We start from the raw sequence: 16,123 nt of genomic DNA on the forward strand, positions 1-16,123 counted from the left end.
TTATCCACTTTTTCATGGTAGCATGGCCGAGCGGTCTAAGGCGCTGGATTAAGGCTCCAGTCTCTTTGGAGGCGTGGGTTCGAATCCCACTGCTGCCAGTTTTCAATTTTGAAAGCTCTCAAGTTGCTTTCTGAACATTTTAGTGGTCAGAAGAACTTGCTTTTGATGATGCTCAGAAATGGACTTTTTGGCCTTTTCTGAAACCGAACAAACTGTATAAGAAAAGGCTTTTGATGATATTCCCAAGATGTTATGGCACAGATTAAGCTACCCTGATGCGCTAGCTAAGTAGACATTAGGCGCACTCCACGATCTTGCACTTCAAAGCCTTCAATAGCCTAGAAACATCTGAAAAAGCAGTAGTGCGGTAATACTGTTGAACTCACTTGCGTTTGCTTCCTTTCTAACTGGAGGAATGCATTTTCAGCCTTCTGCTGCCATCATTAAATATTCAGCTCGAATGCAGCAACAATTCTTCTTTTTAAATCAAATTCTGGAAAAGGATTTCTTGCCAGGAGAAATGTTCTTTATGAAATCTCTTGGACATTTTGATCCAAAATTATCCACTTTTTCATGGTAGCATGGCCGAGCGGTCTAAGGCGCTGGATTAAGGCTCCAGTCTCTTTGGAGGCGTGGGTTCGAATCCCACTGCTGCCAGTTTTCAATTTTGAAAGCTCTCAAGTTGCTTTCTGAACATTTTAGTGGTCAGAAGAACTTGCTTTTGATGATGCTCAGAAATGGACTTTTTGGCCTTTTCTGAAACCGAACAAACTCTATAAGAAAAGGCTTTTGATGATATTCCCAAGATGTTATGGCACAGATTAAGCTACCCCGATGCGCTAGCTAAGTAGACATTAGGCGCACTCCACGATCTTGCACTTCAAAGCCTTCAATAGCCTAGAAACATCTGAAAAAGCAGTAGTGCGGTAATACTGTTGAACTCACTTGCATTTGCTTCCTTTCTAACTGGAGGAATGCATTTTCAGCCTTCTGCTGCCATCATTAAATATTCAGCTCGAATGCAGCAATTCTTTTTAAATGAAATTCTGGAAAAGGATTTCTTGCCAGGAGAAATGTTCTTTATGAAATCTCTTGGACATTTTGATCCAAAATTATCCACATTTTCATGGTAGCATGGCCGAGCGGTCTAAGGCGCTGGATTAAGGCTCCAGTCTCTTTGGAGGCGTGGGTTCGAATCCCACTGCTGCCAGTTTTCAATTTTGAAAGCTCTCAAGTTGCTTTCTGAACATTTTAGTGGTCAGAAGAACTTGCTTTTGAGGATGCTCAGAAATGGACTTTTTGGCCTTTTCTGAAACCGAACAAACTGTATAAGAAAAGGCTTTTGATGATATTCCCAAGATGTTATGGCACAGATTAAGCTACCCTGATGCGCTAGCTAAGTAGACATTAGGCGCACTCCACGATCTTGCACTTCAAAGCCTTCAATAGCCTAGAAACATCTGAAAAAGCAGTAGTGCGGTAATACTGTTGAACTCACTTGCGTTTGCTTCCTTTCTAACTGGAGGAATGCATTTTCAGCCTTCTGCTGCCATCATTAAATATTCAGCTCGAATGCAGCAACAATTCTTCTTTTTAAATCAAATTCTGGAAAAGGATTTCTTGCCAGGAGAAATGTTCTTTATGAAATCTCTTGGACATTTTGATCCAAAATTATCCACTTTTTCATGGTAGCATGGCCGAGCGGTCTAAGGCGCTGGATTAAGGCTCCAGTCTCTTTGGAGGCGTGGGTTCGAATCCCACTGCTGCCAGTTTTCAATTTTGAAAGCTCTCAAGTTGCTTTCTGAACATTTTAGTGGTCAGAAGAACTTGCTTTTGATGATGCTCAGAAATGGACTTTTTGGCCTTTTCTGAAACCGAACAAACTCTATAAGAAAAGGCTTTTGATGATATTCCCAAGATGTTATGGCACAGATTAAGCTACCCCGATGCGCTAGCTAAGTAGACATTAGGCGCACTCCACGATCTTGCACTTCAAAGCCTTCAATAGCCTAGAAACATCTGAAAAAGCAGTAGTGCGCTAATACTGTTGAACTCACTTGCGTTTGCTTCCTTTCTAACTGGAGGAATGCATTTTCAGCCTTCTGCTGCCATCATTAAATATTCAGCTCGAATGCAGCAACAATTCTTCTTTTTAAATCAAATTCTGGAAAAGGATTTCTTGCCAGGAGAAATGTTCTTTATGAAATCTCTTGGACATTTTGATCCAAAATTATCCACTTTTTCATGGTAGCATGGCCGAGCGGTCTAATGCGCTGGATTAAGGCTCCAGTCTCTTTGGAGGCGTGGGTTCGAATCCCACTGCTGCCAGTTTTCAATTTTGAAAGCTCTCAAGTTGCTTTCTGAACATTTTAGTGGTCAGAAGAACTTGCTTTTGATGATGCTCAGAAACGGACTTTTTGGCCTTTTCTGAAACCGAACAAACTCTATAAGAAAAGGCTTTTGATGATATTCCCAAGATGTTATGGCACAGATTAAGCTACCCCGATGCGCTAGCTAAGTAGACATTAGGCGCACTCCACGATCTTGCACTTCAAAGCCTTCAATAGCCTAGAAACATCTGAAAAAGCAGTAGTGCGGTAATACTGTTGAACTCACTTGCGTTTGCTTCCTTTCTAACTGGAGGAATGCATTTTCAGCCTTCTGCTGCCATCATTAAATATTCAGCTCGAATGCAGCAATTCTTCTTTTTAAATCAAATTCTGGAAAAGGATTTCTTGCCAGGAGAAATGTTCTTTATGAAATCTCTTGGACATTTTGATCCAAAATTATCCACTTTTTCATGGTAGCATGGCCGAGCGGTCTAAGGCGCTGGATTAAGGCTCCAGTCTCTTTGGAGGCGTGGGTTCGAATCCCACTGCTGCCAGTTTTCAATTTTGAAAGCTCTCAAGTTGCTTTCTGAACATTTTAGTGGTCAGAAGAACTTGCTTTTGATGATGCTCAGAAATGGACTTTTTGGCCTTTTCTGAAACCGAACAAACTGTATAAGAAAAGGCTTTTGATGATATTCCCAAGATGTTATGGCACAGATTAAGCTACCCCGATGCGCTAGCTAAGTAGACATTAGGCGCACTCCACGATCTTGCACTTCAAAGCCTTCAATAGCCTAGAAACATCTGAAAAAGCAGTAGTGCGGTAATACTGTTGAACTCACTTGCGTTTGCTTCCTTTCTAACTGGAGGAATGCATTTTCAGCCTTCTGCTGCCATCATTAAATATTCAGCTCGAATGCAGCAATTCTTTTTAAATCAAATTCTGGAAAAGGATTTCTTGCCAGGAGAAATGTTCTTTATGAAATCTCTTGGACATTTTGATCCAAAATTATCCACATTTTCATGGTAGCATGGCCGAGCGGTCTAAGGCGCTGGATTAAGGCTCCAGTCTCTTTGGAGGCGTGGGTTCGAATCCCACTGCTGCCAGTTTTCAATTTTGAAAGCTCTCAAGTTGCTTTCTGAACATTTTAGTGGTCAGAAGAACTTGCTTTTGAGGATGCTCAGAAATGGACTTTTTGGCCTTTTCTGAAACCGAACAAACTGTATAAGAAAAGGCTTTTGATGATATTCCCAAGATGTTATGGCACAGATTAAGCTACCCTGATGCGCTAGCTAAGTAGACATTAGGCGCACTCCACGATCTTGCACTTCAAAGCCTTCAATAGCCTAGAAACATCTGAAAAAGCAGTAGTGCGGTAATACTGTTGAACTCACTTGCGTTTGCTTCCTTTCTAACTGGAGGAATGCATTTTCAGCCTTCTGCTGCCATCATTAAATATTCAGCTCGAATGCAGCAACAATTCTTTTTAAATCAAATTCTGGAAAAGGATTTCTTGGCAGGAGAAATGTTCTTTATGAAATCTCTTGGACATTTTGATCCAAAATTATCCACTTTTTCATGGTAGCATGGCCGAGCGGTCTAAGGCGCTGGATTAAGGCTCCAGTCTCTTTGGAGGTGTGGGTTCGAATCCCACTGCTGCCAGTTTTCAATTTTGAAAGCTCTCAAGTTGCTTTCTGAACATTTTAGTGGTCAGAAGAACTTGCTTTTGAGGATGCTCAGAAATGGACTTTTTGGCCTTTTCTGAAACCGAACAAACTCTATAAGAAAAGGCTTTTGATGATATTCCCAAGATGTTATGGCACAGATTAAGCTACCCTGATGCGCTAGCTAAGTAGACATTAGGCGCACTCCACGATCTTGCACTTCAAAGCCTTCAATAGCCTAGAAACATCTGAAAAAGCAGTAGTGCGGTAATACTGTTGAACTCACTTGCGTTTGCTTCCTTTCTAACTGGAGGAATGCATTTTCAGCCTTCTGCTGCCATCATTAAATATTCAGCTCGAATGCAGCAACAATTCTTCTTTTTAAATCAAATTCTGGAAAAGGATTTCTTGCCAGGAGAAATGTTCTTTATGAAATCTCTTGGACATTTTGATCCAAAATTATCCACTTTTTCATGGTAGCATGGCCGAGCAGTCTAAGGTGCTGGATTAAGGCTCCAGTCTCTTTGGAGGTGTGGGTTCGAATCCCACTGCTGCCAGTTTTCAATTTTGAAAGCTCTCAAGTTGCTTTCTGAACATTTTAGTGGTCAGAAGAACTTGCTTTTGATGATGCTCAGAAATGGACTTTTTGGCCTTTTCTGAAACCGAACAAACTGTATAAGAAAAGGCTTTTGATGATATTCCCAAGATGTTATGGCACAGATTAAGCTACCCTGATGCGCTAGCTAAGTAGACATTAGGCGCACTCCACGATCTTGCACTTCAAAGCCTTCAATAGCCTAGAAACATCTGAAAAAGCAGTAGTGCGGTAATACTGTTGAACTCACTTGCGTTTGCTTCCTTACTAACTGGAGGAATGCATTTTCAGCCTTCTGCTGCCATCATTAAATATTCAGCTCGAATGCAGCAATTCTTCTTTTTAAATCAAATTCTGGAAAAGGATTTCTTGCCAGGAGAAATGTTCTTTATGAAATCTCTTGGACATTTTGATTCAAAATTATCCACTTTTTCATGGTAGCATGGCCGAGCGGTCTAAGGCGCTGGATTAAGGCTCCAGTCTCTTTGGAGGCGTGGGTTCGAATCCCACTGCTGCCAGTTTTCAATTTTGAAAGCTCTCAAGTTGCTTTCTGAACATTTTAGTGGTCAGAAGAACTTGCTTTTGATGATGCTCAGAAATGGACTTTTTGGCCTTTTCTGAAACCGAACAAACTGTATAAGAAAAGGCTTTTGATGATATTCCCAAGATGTTATGGCACAGATTAAGCTACCCTGATGCGCTAGCTAAGTAGACATTAGGCGCACTCCACGATCTTGCACTTCAAAGCCTTCAATAGCCTAGAAACATCTGAAAAAGCAGTAGTGCGGTAATACTGTTGAACTCACTTGCGTTTGCTTCCTTACTAACTGGAGGAATGCATTTTCAGCCTTCTGCTGCCATCATTAAATATTCAGCTCGAATGCAGCAATTCTTCTTTTTAAATCAAATTCTGGAAAAGGATTTCTTGCCAGGAGAAATGTTCTTTATGAAATCTCTTGGACATTTTGATTCAAAATTATCCACTTTTTCATGGTAGCATGGCCGAGCGGTCTAAGGCGCTGGATTAAGGCTCCAGTCTCTTTGGAGGCGTGGGTTCGAATCCCACTGCTGCCAGTTTTCAATTTTGAAAGCTCTCAAGTTGCTTTCTGAACATTTTAGTGGTCAGAAGAACTTGCTTTTGATGATGCTCAGAAATGGACTTTTTGGCCTTTTCTGAAACCGAACAAACTGTATAAGAAAAGGCTTTTGATGATATTCCCAAGATGTTATGGCACAGATTAAGCTACCCTGATGCGCTAGCTAAGTAGACATTAGGCGCACTCCACGATCTTGCACTTCAAAGCCTTCAATAGCCTAGAAACATCTGAAAAAGCAGTAGTGCGGTAATACTGTTGAACTCACTTGCGTTTGCTTCCTTTCTAACTGGAGGAATGCATTTTCAGCCTTCTGCTGCCATCATTAAATATTCAGCTCGAATGCAGCAACAATTCTTCTTTTTAAATCAAATTCTGGAAAAGGATTTCTTGCCAGGAGAAATGTTCTTTATGAAATCTCTTGGACATTTTGATCCAAAATTATCCACTTTTTCATGGTAGCATGGCCGAGCGGTCTAAGGCGCTGGATTAAGGCTCCAGTCTCTTTGGAGGCGTGGGTTCGAATCCCACTGCTGCCAGTTTTCAATTTTGAAAGCTCTCAAGTTGCTTTCTGAACATTTTAGTGGTCAGAAGAACTTGCTTTTGATGATGCTCAGAAATGGACTTTTTGGCCTTTTCTGAAACCGAACAAACTCTATAAGAAAAGGCTTTTGATGATATTCCCAAGATGTTATGGCACAGATTAAGCTACCCCGATGCGCTAGCTAAGTAGACATTAGGCGCACTCCACGATCTTGCACTTCAAAGCCTTCAATAGCCTAGAAACATCTGAAAAAGCAGTAGTGCGGTAATACTGTTGAACTCACTTGCATTTGCTTCCTTTCTAACTGGAGGAATGCATTTTCAGCCTTCTGCTGCCATCATTAAATATTCAGCTCGAATGCAGCAATTCTTTTTAAATGAAATTCTGGAAAAGGATTTCTTGCCAGGAGAAATGTTCTTTATGAAATCTCTTGGACATTTTGATCCAAAATTATCCACATTTTCATGGTAGCATGGCCGAGCGGTCTAAGGCGCTGGATTAAGGCTCCAGTCTCTTTGGAGGCGTGGGTTCGAATCCCACTGCTGCCAGTTTTCAATTTTGAAAGCTCTCAAGTTGCTTTCTGAACATTTTAGTGGTCAGAAGAACTTGCTTTTGAGGATGCTCAGAAATGGACTTTTTGGCCTTTTCTGAAACCGAACAAACTGTATAAGAAAAGGCTTTTGATGATATTCCCAAGATGTTATGGCACAGATTAAGCTACCCTGATGCGCTAGCTAAGTAGACATTAGGCGCACTCCACGATCTTGCACTTCAAAGCCTTCAATAGCCTAGAAACATCTGAAAAAGCAGTAGTGCGGTAATACTGTTGAACTCACTTGCGTTTGCTTCCTTTCTAACTGGAGGAATGCATTTTCAGCCTTCTGCTGCCATCATTAAATATTCAGCTCGAATGCAGCAACAATTCTTCTTTTTAAATCAAATTCTGGAAAAGGATTTCTTGCCAGGAGAAATGTTCTTTATGAAATCTCTTGGACATTTTGATCCAAAATTATCCACTTTTTCATGGTAGCATGGCCGAGCGGTCTAAGGCGCTGGATTAAGGCTCCAGTCTCTTTGGAGGCGTGGGTTCGAATCCCACTGCTGCCAGTTTTCAATTTTGAAAGCTCTCAAGTTGCTTTCTGAACATTTTAGTGGTCAGAAGAACTTGCTTTTGATGATGCTCAGAAATGGACTTTTTGGCCTTTTCTGAAACCGAACAAACTCTATAAGAAAAGGCTTTTGATGATATTCCCAAGATGTTATGGCACAGATTAAGCTACCCCGATGCGCTAGCTAAGTAGACATTAGGCGCACTCCACGATCTTGCACTTCAAAGCCTTCAATAGCCTAGAAACATCTGAAAAAGCAGTAGTGCGCTAATACTGTTGAACTCACTTGCGTTTGCTTCCTTTCTAACTGGAGGAATGCATTTTCAGCCTTCTGCTGCCATCATTAAATATTCAGCTCGAATGCAGCAACAATTCTTCTTTTTAAATCAAATTCTGGAAAAGGATTTCTTGCCAGGAGAAATGTTCTTTATGAAATCTCTTGGACATTTTGATCCAAAATTATCCACTTTTTCATGGTAGCATGGCCGAGCGGTCTAATGCGCTGGATTAAGGCTCCAGTCTCTTTGGAGGCGTGGGTTCGAATCCCACTGCTGCCAGTTTTCAATTTTGAAAGCTCTCAAGTTGCTTTCTGAACATTTTAGTGGTCAGAAGAACTTGCTTTTGATGATGCTCAGAAACGGACTTTTTGGCCTTTTCTGAAACCGAACAAACTCTATAAGAAAAGGCTTTTGATGATATTCCCAAGATGTTATGGCACAGATTAAGCTACCCCGATGCGCTAGCTAAGTAGACATTAGGCGCACTCCACGATCTTGCACTTCAAAGCCTTCAATAGCCTAGAAACATCTGAAAAAGCAGTAGTGCGGTAATACTGTTGAACTCACTTGCGTTTGCTTCCTTTCTAACTGGAGGAATGCATTTTCAGCCTTCTGCTGCCATCATTAAATATTCAGCTCGAATGCAGCAATTCTTCTTTTTAAATCAAATTCTGGAAAAGGATTTCTTGCCAGGAGAAATGTTCTTTATGAAATCTCTTGGACATTTTGATCCAAAATTATCCACTTTTTCATGGTAGCATGGCCGAGCGGTCTAAGGCGCTGGATTAAGGCTCCAGTCTCTTTGGAGGCGTGGGTTCGAATCCCACTGCTGCCAGTTTTCAATTTTGAAAGCTCTCAAGTTGCTTTCTGAACATTTTAGTGGTCAGAAGAACTTGCTTTTGATGATGCTCAGAAATGGACTTTTTGGCCTTTTCTGAAACCGAACAAACTGTATAAGAAAAGGCTTTTGATGATATTCCCAAGATGTTATGGCACAGATTAAGCTACCCCGATGCGCTAGCTAAGTAGACATTAGGCGCACTCCACGATCTTGCACTTCAAAGCCTTCAATAGCCTAGAAACATCTGAAAAAGCAGTAGTGCGGTAATACTGTTGAACTCACTTGCGTTTGCTTCCTTTCTAACTGGAGGAATGCATTTTCAGCCTTCTGCTGCCATCATTAAATATTCAGCTCGAATGCAGCAATTCTTTTTAAATCAAATTCTGGAAAAGGATTTCTTGCCAGGAGAAATGTTCTTTATGAAATCTCTTGGACATTTTGATCCAAAATTATCCACATTTTCATGGTAGCATGGCCGAGCGGTCTAAGGCGCTGGATTAAGGCTCCAGTCTCTTTGGAGGCGTGGGTTCGAATCCCACTGCTGCCAGTTTTCAATTTTGAAAGCTCTCAAGTTGCTTTCTGAACATTTTAGTGGTCAGAAGAACTTGCTTTTGAGGATGCTCAGAAATGGACTTTTTGGCCTTTTCTGAAACCGAACAAACTGTATAAGAAAAGGCTTTTGATGATATTCCCAAGATGTTATGGCACAGATTAAGCTACCCTGATGCGCTAGCTAAGTAGACATTAGGCGCACTCCACGATCTTGCACTTCAAAGCCTTCAATAGCCTAGAAACATCTGAAAAAGCAGTAGTGCGGTAATACTGTTGAACTCACTTGCGTTTGCTTCCTTTCTAACTGGAGGAATGCATTTTCAGCCTTCTGCTGCCATCATTAAATATTCAGCTCGAATGCAGCAACAATTCTTTTTAAATCAAATTCTGGAAAAGGATTTCTTGGCAGGAGAAATGTTCTTTATGAAATCTCTTGGACATTTTGATCCAAAATTATCCACTTTTTCATGGTAGCATGGCCGAGCGGTCTAAGGCGCTGGATTAAGGCTCCAGTCTCTTTGGAGGTGTGGGTTCGAATCCCACTGCTGCCAGTTTTCAATTTTGAAAGCTCTCAAGTTGCTTTCTGAACATTTTAGTGGTCAGAAGAACTTGCTTTTGAGGATGCTCAGAAATGGACTTTTTGGCCTTTTCTGAAACCGAACAAACTCTATAAGAAAAGGCTTTTGATGATATTCCCAAGATGTTATGGCACAGATTAAGCTACCCTGATGCGCTAGCTAAGTAGACATTAGGCGCACTCCACGATCTTGCACTTCAAAGCCTTCAATAGCCTAGAAACATCTGAAAAAGCAGTAGTGCGGTAATACTGTTGAACTCACTTGCGTTTGCTTCCTTTCTAACTGGAGGAATGCATTTTCAGCCTTCTGCTGCCATCATTAAATATTCAGCTCGAATGCAGCAACAATTCTTCTTTTTAAATCAAATTCTGGAAAAGGATTTCTTGCCAGGAGAAATGTTCTTTATGAAATCTCTTGGACATTTTGATCCAAAATTATCCACTTTTTCATGGTAGCATGGCCGAGCAGTCTAAGGTGCTGGATTAAGGCTCCAGTCTCTTTGGAGGTGTGGGTTCGAATCCCACTGCTGCCAGTTTTCAATTTTGAAAGCTCTCAAGTTGCTTTCTGAACATTTTAGTGGTCAGAAGAACTTGCTTTTGATGATGCTCAGAAATGGACTTTTTGGCCTTTTCTGAAACCGAACAAACTGTATAAGAAAAGGCTTTTGATGATATTCCCAAGATGTTATGGCACAGATTAAGCTACCCTGATGCGCTAGCTAAGTAGACATTAGGCGCACTCCACGATCTTGCACTTCAAAGCCTTCAATAGCCTAGAAACATCTGAAAAAGCAGTAGTGCGGTAATACTGTTGAACTCACTTGCGTTTGCTTCCTTACTAACTGGAGGAATGCATTTTCAGCCTTCTGCTGCCATCATTAAATATTCAGCTCGAATGCAGCAATTCTTCTTTTTAAATCAAATTCTGGAAAAGGATTTCTTGCCAGGAGAAATGTTCTTTATGAAATCTCTTGGACATTTTGATTCAAAATTATCCACTTTTTCATGGTAGCATGGCCGAGCGGTCTAAGGCGCTGGATTAAGGCTCCAGTCTCTTTGGAGGCGTGGGTTCGAATCCCACTGCTGCCAGTTTTCAATTTTGAAAGCTCTCAAGTTGCTTTCTGAACATTTTAGTGGTCAGAAGAACTTGCTTTTGATGATGCTCAGAAATGGACTTTTTGGCCTTTTCTGAAACCGAACAAACTGTATAAGAAAAGGCTTTTGATGATATTCCCAAGATGTTATGGCACAGATTAAGCTACCCTGATGCGCTAGCTAAGTAGACATTAGGCGCACTCCACGATCTTGCACTTCAAAGCCTTCAATAGCCTAGAAACATCTGAAAAAGCAGTAGTGCGGTAATACTGTTGAACTCACTTGCGTTTGCTTCCTTTCTAACTGGAGGAATGCATTTTCAGCCTTCTGCTGCCATCATTAAATATTCAGCTCGAATGCAGCAACAATTCTTCTTTTTAAATCAAATTCTGGAAAAGGATTTCTTGCCAGGAGAAATGTTCTTTATGAAATCTCTTGGACATTTTGATCCAAAATTATCCACTTTTTCATGGTAGCATGGCCGAGCGGTCTAAGGCGCTGGATTAAGGCTCCAGTCTCTTTGGAGGCGTGGGTTCGAATCCCACTGCTGCCAGTTTTCAATTTTGAAAGCTCTCAAGTTGCTTTCTGAACATTTTAGTGGTCAGAAGAACTTGCTTTTGATGATGCTCAGAAATGGACTTTTTGGCCTTTTCTGAAACCGAACAAACTCTATAAGAAAAGGCTTTTGATGATATTCCCAAGATGTTATGGCACAGATTAAGCTACCCCGATGCGCTAGCTAAGTAGACATTAGGCGCACTCCACGATCTTGCACTTCAAAGCCTTCAATAGCCTAGAAACATCTGAAAAAGCAGTAGTGCGGTAATACTGTTGAACTCACTTGCATTTGCTTCCTTTCTAACTGGAGGAATGCATTTTCAGCCTTCTGCTGCCATCATTAAATATTCAGCTCGAATGCAGCAATTCTTTTTAAATGAAATTCTGGAAAAGGATTTCTTGCCAGGAGAAATGTTCTTTATGAAATCTCTTGGACATTTTGATCCAAAATTATCCACATTTTCATGGTAGCATGGCCGAGCGGTCTAAGGCGCTGGATTAAGGCTCCAGTCTCTTTGGAGGCGTGGGTTCGAATCCCACTGCTGCCAGTTTTCTATTTTGAAAGCTCTCAAGTTGCTTTCTGAAGATTTTAGTGGTCAGAAGAACTTGCTTTTGAGGATGCTCAGAAATGGACTTTTTGGCCTTTTCTGAAACCGAACAAACTGTATAAGAAAAGGCTTTTGATGATATTCCCAAGATGTTATGGCACAGATTAAGCTACCCTGATGCGCTAGCTAAGTAGACATTAGGCGCACTCCACGATCTTGCACTTCAAAGCCTTCAATAGCCTAGAAACATCTGAAAAAGCAGTAGTGCGGTAATACTGTTGAACTCACTTGCGTTTGCTTCCTTTCTAACTGGAGGAATGCATTTTCAGCCTTCTGCTGCCATCATTAAATATTCAGCTCGAATGCAGCAACAATTCTTCTTTTTAAATCAAATTCTGGAAAAGGATTTCTTGCCAGGAGAAATGTTCTTTATGAAATCTCTTGGACATTTTGATCCAAAATTATCCACTTTTTCATGGTAGCATGGCCGAGCGGTCTAAGGCGCTGGATTAAGGCTCCAGTCTCTTTGGAGGCGTGGGTTCGAATCCCACTGCTGCCAGTTTTCAATTTTGAAAGCTCTCAAGTTGCTTTCTGAACATTTTAGTGGTCAGAAGAACTTGCTTTTGATGATGCTCAGAAATGGACTTTTTGGCCTTTTCTGAAACCGAACAAACTCTATAAGAAAAGGCTTTTGATGATATTCCCAAGATGTTATGGCACAGATTAAGCTACCCCGATGCGCTAGCTAAGTAGACATTAGGCGCACTCCACGATCTTGCACTTCAAAGCCTTCAATAGCCTAGAAACATCTGAAAAAGCAGTAGTGCGCTAATACTGTTGAACTCACTTGCGTTTGCTTCCTTTCTAACTGGAGGAATGCATTTTCAGCCTTCTGCTGCCATCATTAAATATTCAGCTCGAATGCAGCAACAATTCTTCTTTCTAAATGAAATTCTGGAAAAGGATTTCTTGCCAGGAGAAATGTTCTTTATGAAATCTCTTGGACATTTTGATCCAAAATTATCCACTTTTTCATGGTAGCATGGCCGAGCGGTCTAATGCGCTGGATTAAGGCTCCAGTCTCTTTGGAGGCGTGGGTTCGAATCCCACTGCTGCCAGTTTTCAATTTTGAAAGCTCTCAAGTTGCTTTCTGAACATTTTAGTGGTCAGAAGAACTTGCTTTTGATGATGCTCAGAAACGGACTTTTTGGCCTTTTCTGAAACCGAACAAACTCTATAAGAAAAGGCTTTTGATGATATTTCCAAGATGTTATGGCACAGATTAAGCTACCCCGATGCGCTAGCTAAGTAGACATTAGGCGCACTCCACGATCTTGCACTTCAAAGCCTTCAATAGCCTAGAAACATCTGAAAAAGCAGTAGTGCGGTAATACTGTTGAACTCACTTGCGTTTGCTTCCTTTCTAACTGGAGGAATGCATTTTCAGCCTTCTGCTGCCATCATTAAATATTCAGCTCGAATGCAGCAACAATTCTTCTTTTTAAATCAAATTCTGGAAAAGGATTTCTTGCCAGGAGAAATGTTCTTTATGAAATCTCTTGGACATTTTGATCCAAAATTATCCACTTTTTCATGGTAGCATGGCCGAGCGGTCTAAGGCGCTGGATTAAGGCTCCAGTCTCTTTGGAGGCGTGGGTTCGAATCCCACTGCTGCCAGTTTTCAATTTTGAAAGCTCTCAAGTTGCTTTCTGAACATTTTAGTGGTCAGAAGAACTTGCTTTTGATGATGCTCAGAAATGGACTTTTTGGCCTTTTCTGAAACCGAACAAACTCTATAAGAAAAGGCTTTTGATGATATTCCCAAGATGTTATGGCACAGATTAAGCTACCCCGATGCGCTAGCTAAGTAGACATTAGGCGCACTCCACGATCTTGCACTTCAAAGCCTTCAATAGCCTAGAAACATCTGAAAAAGCAGTAGTGCGGTAATACTGTTGAACTCACTTGCGTTTGCTTCCTTTCTAACTGGAGGAATGCATTTTCAGCCTTCTGCTGCCATCATTAAATATTCAGCTCGAATGCAGCAACAATTCTTTTTAAATCAAATTCTGGAAAAGGATTTCTTGCCAGGAGAAATGTTCTTTATGAAATCTCTTGGACATTTTGATCCAAAATTATCCACTTTTTCATGGTAGCATGGCCGAGCGGTCTAAGGCGCTGGATTAAGGCTCCAGTCTCTTTGGAGGTGTGGGTTCGAATCCCACTGCTGCCAGTTTTCAATTTTGAAAGCTCTCAAGTTGCTTTCTGAACATTTTAGTGGTCAGAAGAACTTGCTTTTGAGGATGCTCAGAAATGGACTTTTTGGCCTTTTCTGAAACCGAACAAACTCTATAAGAAAAGGCTTTTGATGATATTCCCAAGATGTTATGGCACAGATTAAGCTACCCTGATGCGCTAGCTAAGTAGACATTAGGCGCACTCCACGATCTTGCACTTCAAAGCCTTCAATAGCCTAGAAACATCTGAAAAAGCAGTAGTGCGGTAATACTGTTGAACTCACTTGCGTTTGCTTCCTTTCTAACTGGAGGAATGCATTTTCAGCCTTCTGCTGCCATCATTAAATATTCAGCTCGAATGCAGCAACAATTCTTCTTTTTAAATCAAATTCTGGAAAAGGATTTCTTGCCAGGAGAAATGTTCTTTATGAAATCTCTTGGACATTTTGATCCAAAATTATCCACTTTTTCATGGTAGCATGGCCGAGCAGTCTAAGGCGCTGGATTAAGGCTCCAGTCTCTTTGGAGGTGTGGGTTCGAATCCCACTGCTGCCAGTTTTCAATTTTGAAAGCTCTCAAGTTGCTTTCTGAACATTTTAGTGGTCAGAAGAACTTGCTTTTGATGATGCTCAGAAATGGACTTTTTGGCCTTTTCTGAAACCGAACAAACTGTATAAGAAAAGGCTTTTGATGATATTCCCAAGATGTTATGGCACAGATTAAGCTACCCTGATGCGCTAGCTAAGTAGACATTAGGCGCACTCCACGATCTTGCACTTCAAAGCCTTCAATAGCCTAGAAACATCTGAAAAAGCAGTAGTGCGGTAATACTGTTGAACTCACTTGCGTTTGCTTCCTTACTAACTGGAGGAATGCATTTTCAGCCTTCTGCTGCCATCATTAAATATTCAGCTCGAATGCAGCAATTCTTCTTTTTAAATCAAATTCTGGAAAAGGATTTCTTGCCTGGAGAAATGTTCTTTATGAAATCTCTTGGACATTTTGATTCAAAATTATCCACTTTTTCATGGTAGCATGGCCGAGCGGTCTAAGGCGCTGGATTAAGGCTCCAGTCTCTTTGGAGGCGTGGGTTCGAATCCCACTGCTGCCAGTTTTCAATTTTGAAAGCTCTCAAGTTGCTTTCTGAACATTTTAGTGGTCAGAAGAACTTGCTTTTGATGATGCTCAGAAATTGACTTTTTGGCCTTTTCTGAAACCGAACAAACTCTATAAGAAAAGGCTTTTGATGATATTCCCAAGATGTTATGGCACAGATTAAGCTACCCCGATGCGCTAGCTAAGTAGACATTAGGCGCACTCCACGATCTTGCACTTCAAAGCCTTCAATAGCCTAGAAACATCTGAAAAAGCAGTAGTGCGGTAATACTGTTGAACTCACTTGCATTTGCTTCCTTTCTAACTGGAGGAATGCATTTTCAGCCTTCTGCTGCCATCATTAAATATTCAGCTCGAATGCAGCAATTCTTTTTAAATCAAATTCTGGAAAAGGATTTCTTGCCAGGAGAAATGTTCTTTATGAAATCTCTTGGACATTTTGATCCAAAATTATCCACATTTTCATGGTAGCATGGCCGAGCGGTCTAAGGCGCTGGATTAAGGCTCCAGTCTCTTTGGAGGCGTGGGTTCGAATCCCACTGCTGCCAGTTTTCAATTTTGAAAGCTCTCAAGTTGCTTTCTGAACATTTTAGTGGTCAGAAGAACTTGCTTTTGAGGATGCTCAGAAATGGACTTTTTGGCCTTTTCTGAAACCGAACAAACTGTATAAGAAAAGGCTTTTGATGATATTCCCAAGATGTTATGGCACAGATTAAGCTACCCTGATGCGCTAGCTAAGTAGACATTAGGCGCACTCCACGATCTTGCACTTCAAAGCCTTCAATAGCCTAGAAACATCTGAAAAAGCAGTAGTGCGGTAATACTGTTGAACTCACTTGCGTTTGCTTCCTTTCTAACTGGAGGAATGCATTTTCAGCCTTCTGCTGCCATCATTAAATATTCAGCTCGAATGCAGCAACAATTCTTTTTAAATCAAATTCTGGAAAAGGATTTCTTGCCAGGAGAAATGTTCTTTATGAAATC

The sequence above is a fragment of the Eleutherodactylus coqui genome, chromosome 13 (assembly GCF_035609145.1).
Source record: "Eleutherodactylus coqui strain aEleCoq1 chromosome 13, aEleCoq1.hap1, whole genome shotgun sequence".
Classification (NCBI taxonomy): domain Eukaryota; kingdom Metazoa; phylum Chordata; class Amphibia; order Anura; family Eleutherodactylidae; genus Eleutherodactylus; species Eleutherodactylus coqui.